The sequence below is a fragment of the Malurus melanocephalus genome, unplaced genomic scaffold (assembly GCF_030028575.1).
Source record: "Malurus melanocephalus ecotype Western Australia unplaced genomic scaffold, MMel_1.1 scaffold_65, whole genome shotgun sequence".
Classification (NCBI taxonomy): domain Eukaryota; kingdom Metazoa; phylum Chordata; class Aves; order Passeriformes; family Maluridae; genus Malurus; species Malurus melanocephalus.
The window spans coordinates 898,663-904,662 of NW_026623297.1; positions in this window are offsets into that span (position 1 = coordinate 898,663).

Genomic DNA, 6,000 nt, shown 5'->3' on the forward strand with positions numbered 1-6,000 from the left:
AAGTGATTTCTTGGATTGATTTTGCTTGTTCTGTTTGTTGAACAGGCAAGTAAATTTTTTTTCGTTTTCAGACAAGCAGTGTTTGTGGTGTTGCTCAGTTCTTCTCTCATCAGGTTTGCACTTGGTAACAGCAGGAGCTGGGTTTTCTCTGGATGAATAACAAGTTTGGGATTGGAGCATTTCTGTAAGAAAGAGGAAAGTTTTTGGGAGAGGTTTGAGGGTGGTGGGAATAGCTCTGGCATCTGCAAARTGTGAGGGAAAGAAGAGAGTGGACTGCTAGTTTTGCCCCTTTTAAGTGTAGTTTCAGGATTTCAGAGAACTTTCTCTGTTTTGGGAAAAAAAAAAAAAAAAGATCGTTAAAAAGACCCTAGGTTTTGTTAAAAATAAATTTAGAAAAACTTTCTCCATRTTCCCAGTCAGCAAGAAGTTGTGAAAATAAATCTTTCTGTTTGATTTAGCAAGATARCAGATTTTCTTTAAGAAAAACCTCAAACATTCATCTCCCCGTGATTCAATTAACCTTATAGATAATTATAACAAAAACACGAACAGGTTGTACAGAAAATTACATTCAACTTGCTGCTTAAATGAATAGTGTTGTATTTCATACAAAATCAGTTTTCATCTCAGAAGAAGGGAATTTGCAGCCTAGGAAATATGGAGTGTGTGGGAAGGCTCCAATWTTGCAATTACTGGTCTGTGATGGAGTCAGACGAGCTCTAAGCAGCTCTGTGGGCTCAGACCAGGTGAGGTTGGTGAGACAAGAGGATGGAGTCGTGCTGGAGGGTGAAGGCACGAGTTCAGCACCTTGCTCCTGGACATCCTCAAAGCAGACATTTCCTGACACAGAACTGCAAATTCTTGTGCTGCTCCTGAACTGACCTGCAGCTCTGTGCCACGGGAATCACTGCAGTGTTTCAAAAGAACCCTCAGCAGTTCACCAGGGATGACAGTCAGCCTGGGATCACTTATCTCTCCYCAGTAAACAAGATTTGGGAGATGTCTGGGGGTTCTTAAATCCACTCTCACGTGGAGTTAGGACAGGCTAAGATTTACATTCAGTTCAGGAACCTTTTCCTCTGGAGTTTCTCAGTTTAGATGTCACATGGGGAGTTATGTGCAATAATCACAAAGGATAACATGTGGGAGACTAATGTCCATCTTTTTACTCCCTGCTGAGAAAAAGGATCTGCTCTGAAGGGCATTTCAGAGCAAAAGCCTGATGCAGCCACTTGGACTCGGCCTGGAGGAGTTGTTTTCTGACCATCAATAACAAAAAGCAGTGTGATACTGAAGTTTTGTCTCTGACATCTTAATCTGTTAAACTAGGAACTTAAATTACCTGCAGGGTTAAGTGGGATTCTGATGAGTGTCAGTGGAACCTAAAAGATAGCTTAGGATCCTTAATGCAGGTCCTTGCCATCTCTTCGTAGCTGTGAAAACTAATTTAGGGCAAACTCTTTGTTTCAAGTAGCATAGGCACTTTCCTGGCACAGATTTGCAGCCTGAGTATGTGCTTCCTTATATTGATTTAATGATAAAATGACCTGCTCTTAGAATTTTGGTGTAAAGTTTTGAAGATTTAATGTTTCATATCTGTGTTTAGAAACAAGATTTGGAAAAAAAATAGAGGAGAAATTATTAACATCTGAAGTTAAGTCATATTAATCACATAGAAAACTTTCTATACAGCTGGAGAAGGTTAAGACTGGGTCAGTTGTACTCATGTTTAAGGAGAAGGGAATATTGCTTGAGCAAGAATGTATTCTCTTTCTATCAAGAGATCAGTTTGAAGCTTTATAAATGTGCTTAACTTCAGAAATGCTGCATATGGTTACTTCATAGCTCCACACTCTGAAGACACTTTCCTTTGTTCCTGCCTTCAAAGCTGAGAGCAGTTACAGCACCGAGATGCAAACACCAGATGAGACAGTTCATGCTGGACCTGTGAGCTGTTATAGTTCAGTGCTCAGAGCAAGMCAGCTGTTCCAGGGATGCAGAAATGGGACTTCAGAAGGTCTAYTCCCTTTGACAGATGCTGGCAAGTTTGGGAAGGAGAGGAGGAAACTTTTCTAAATGAGCAGCTTCCTCACTGGTGCCTCTGTCCACTCTGGCTGCCCAAAGAGCCCACGCCCAGCCTTTTTTCTGCTTCATTCACAGCCTGGGATAAACTACCCTGCAAACTACCAGGGAGTCAGAATCTGGAGTCTGCTTTTGAATTGTTCCCTGCTCCAGTTCAATCCCACATAGCTTGTTTGAACAGGAAGGAACCTTCTCATTTAGTACAYTGAATATCATGTCCAAATAAACAAAACAACTTCACAGGACCTCAGGACAACAGTCCTGGAACAGAATAAAGGCCTGTCAGTACCAGTATCTGGACTCCAACAGTGGTTATCACAGTAAAAAAAAGGCAGGCAAGTGGTTTTCTATGCAAGAACACACTTGAACAACCACTGCCAAAAATTTCTTTTGCAGCTAAAATGGTCTCCTCAAGTTTGAGGYGATGTCTTCATGTGAGAAAACCTCCCACAGTCCATTCCTTTCACWAATTGATCAGTTTTACTTTATGATCTAATTGTCCATGACATTTTATGGGTTCCATTGTTTAATTATATGTTAATAGTTACCTCCCTTTAATTAAGCACTCATATTGCACAGCATTTGATGCTTTTATACCATGAAGCTCATGCATCATGATAACCTGCCAGCAGTCCCTCCCTGTTCTCCTTTTCTCATACTACTTAYATTTTGGGGATTTTCCTCAGTTTTAAATAACTGCATGAATAGCAGGTATGTATCACAAAAAAAAAAAAAAAATGGATTTATTATGCCTTACAGATATAAAGCATTCTTGCAGCCATTTTCAAGTCCATCAGACACAATGAACAAGGAAGCAGAGATCATGGAATAGGAATATAAACAAAGTAGATTTATTTTCAGACGAGTTAGGTTTTATAAATTGATCTAGAATGTGCAGAATGTGCATTTTACAGATGGATTTAAAACAGATACTTTTAAATGTTAAGACAACCTCCTTTCCTTCATAGTATAGAAATACGTTCAATTGTCATCTTATTAAAACCCCTCAGTGATGCTTATTTCTCTTAAGTTGGTGAGGTTGGGGCCAGATTCCTAATTATATATTCTTCTGGTATAGAATTTTAAGAACACATTGTTATCAGATCAAAACTCAGACAGTGGTTATTACTCTCCCTATCTATTTTTTAAGTCATATGAATTTAATCCAGCAAGTGTATACTGAGGTCATGGTTTCTCTGTATTTAATTCACAATTCCCTTGTGGTGCTCTTGTGAGACCCCACCTGGAGTGCTGAATCCAGYTCTGGGGCTCAAGGAAGACTGTTGGAATGGGTCCAGAGGAGAGCTGTGAAATTGTGAGAAGGATGGAGCACYTCTGCTGTGAAGAAAGGCTGGGGTTGTTCAGCCTGGAGAAGAAGAGGCTCGAGGAAGACCTCGGTGCAGGTCTTTAGTGACAGGATCAAAGGAAATGGCTTTTGGATGAAAGAGGGTAGATCTAGACTAGAGATGAAGAAGAAATTGCTATGAGGGTGGTGACAGGTTGTCCAGAGAAGCTGTGGGTGCACCATCCTTGGAAGTGTCCAAGGCCAAGTTGGAGGATTATTTGAGCAACCTGGTCTAACAAAAGATGTCCCTGTCCATGGCAGGGGTTGGAGCTGGGTGATCTTTAATGTCACGTCCAACCCAAACCATTCTGTGATTCTGAAGTCTCTATTTCCTCAAGGAAGAGGCAACAGAATCACAGAATGGTTTGGGTTGGAGGTGACATTAAAGATCACCCAGGACATGAACAGGGACATCTTTAATGTCACCTCCAACCCAAACCATTCTGTGATTCTGAAGTCTCTATTTCCTCAAGGAAGAGGCAACAGTTCAGAGAAGTGCTAAATAAAAGCCAGCCTGGCATTTATTCCTGACAAAAGCAATTGGAAGTGTCTAAACAACCATTTCTATGTTTTAAAGGGTGTAGATAGTTACTCCTCTTTCTGAGTTACCTACTGATACCTTCTGTTATGTTCTCGTCATCCAAATAACCCAGCCAAGCAAATGACAGATTTGTCTAGGGATTTGAAGGCAGTTTTAGCCTTAGCAAAGTGTTTATTTTAGGAGKTCCACAGAAAAGCTAAATTGCTTTATTTCTAACACTGGATATGCAAARGTAGACAGACAGAGAATTTAGTCTAGAAATTCAGATGCCTGTAAGAAATAWAACTACTCTACTATACTATATTCCATTACATCCTCTGAAAATGTGTTTTTRCCTCACATAATGTGTTCTTGCAAARCACWCTTGGTATACACAACTTTTACATGTRTATGTCTATTAAACCTTCATAAAACAGGTTTGTTTATGGAGTTCCTTTGAATCTGTGKTTAACTACAAAGCTTGTCAATCTCTGTTCCAGCACAGCCTTAGCCTTAGGAGTAATAGCATTAGCTCTAATTATTACAAAACAAGTCCCTATCAATCTTTTCAAGAACTAATTAACAGCTTTGTTATGTAAAAAAAAATGTCTGCTTCCATCAGATAAAGGGAGAATGCAGATAAAGCTGTGAAATGCAGAAGTCTTGCTGCAGCATGGGAGGGTTATCTAATTCAGTGAGGATGATTACTRCAGCCTGAAAGACTTCATGGAGAGGATTATGTGTGTCCAAGCCCACTGCTTTTCCTGTTTCACACATCTACAGACAGCATGTTCTGATGTGCAAAGGGAGCTGGACCATTTTGTGAAAGGAACATACCTTCGTTAATTTTTCACTCAAAAAKTTGAAGTCTTTTAACAGTACTGGCAGTATTATAAAATAAGCTATCAAAACAGATTAGAGAACATGCTTTTACTTATTCAACTCAGGGATTTTTAACTTAATGTTCTTAAAATGCCCCAAGAGTTGCTATGGCTCAGTACAACATTGTGTTGGCACACTTGCATTTTCAGATGCTAAAGGAAGKATCAAAATAATGGCAAACAACGCTTATTTCTTAGAATGCTCTTTTAAACTGTGTTGCCATCCTGTAAACAAGCTATAATTGGGGGGTTTTCATGCTTCTGCTAAACTCACTAATCTTCCTCACTTGAACTGACGAGTTTCATGCTTATTAGTTTTGTAAAATTAAATATAGGCCTCTCTTCTAGGGTTGTTTTTGCTTTTTGGTTTTTTTAGTCCTCTGGACTCAAAGTAGTTACTTAAATGTTGGAATTTCGTGTTTTCTGAGGTGCTCTAATGTACATCTGTGTGTGCTGCCACTACAGTGGCAACCTCAGCACATAATTCCACCAGCAGGGATATACATATAGGGGTCTAAATTTATGTTTAGTCTATCAGCTGAAACTCATTCTGAAAGACAAWATAATTAGCTTTGTCTAGATTTTATCCAAAGTTTTCTAGTCTGGAAACATAATGACCCAATTATCCTAAATCCTGAAATGTAGGACATTAAGTAAGGATACTGGATAGGCATCCTAACAGTTTAGATGGCAAGTAAGCTTCAGTAAGTGGTCGTGTTCTTTATTTATCACAAAGAATTRATACTGGATCGTGTGCTACAGAGAGAGTTTCATTTGTACTGAAAAGAACTGTTCAGGAGTTCTCAGCACTCAACAAGAACATGGAAAGGGAAATAAGCAGCTTAGATAGTTGTTTAGCTCTTGGGTAGAATGCCAAACCAAAACATTTTGCAACCATTCACATGACAAACTGGCATCTTGACAGTGATAGGTAGGGTGTTTTGCCAGCAGGAACACCACTGGTGCCAAGGTAGCCTGAGCAGGGCATTAATAAACAGATTGGAAAATGTGTGAAGAAAATTTGATGCTATTGACAGATACATAYTGAACATTTCCAGGGAAAGCCAGTGCTGCTGTTTACATATTGCAGCACATGTGCAGATTTGTCACAGGCCACCTTTGAGACATTATTCACCTGAGGAACAGCAGAGCTGCTGCCAGGTACATGAAAC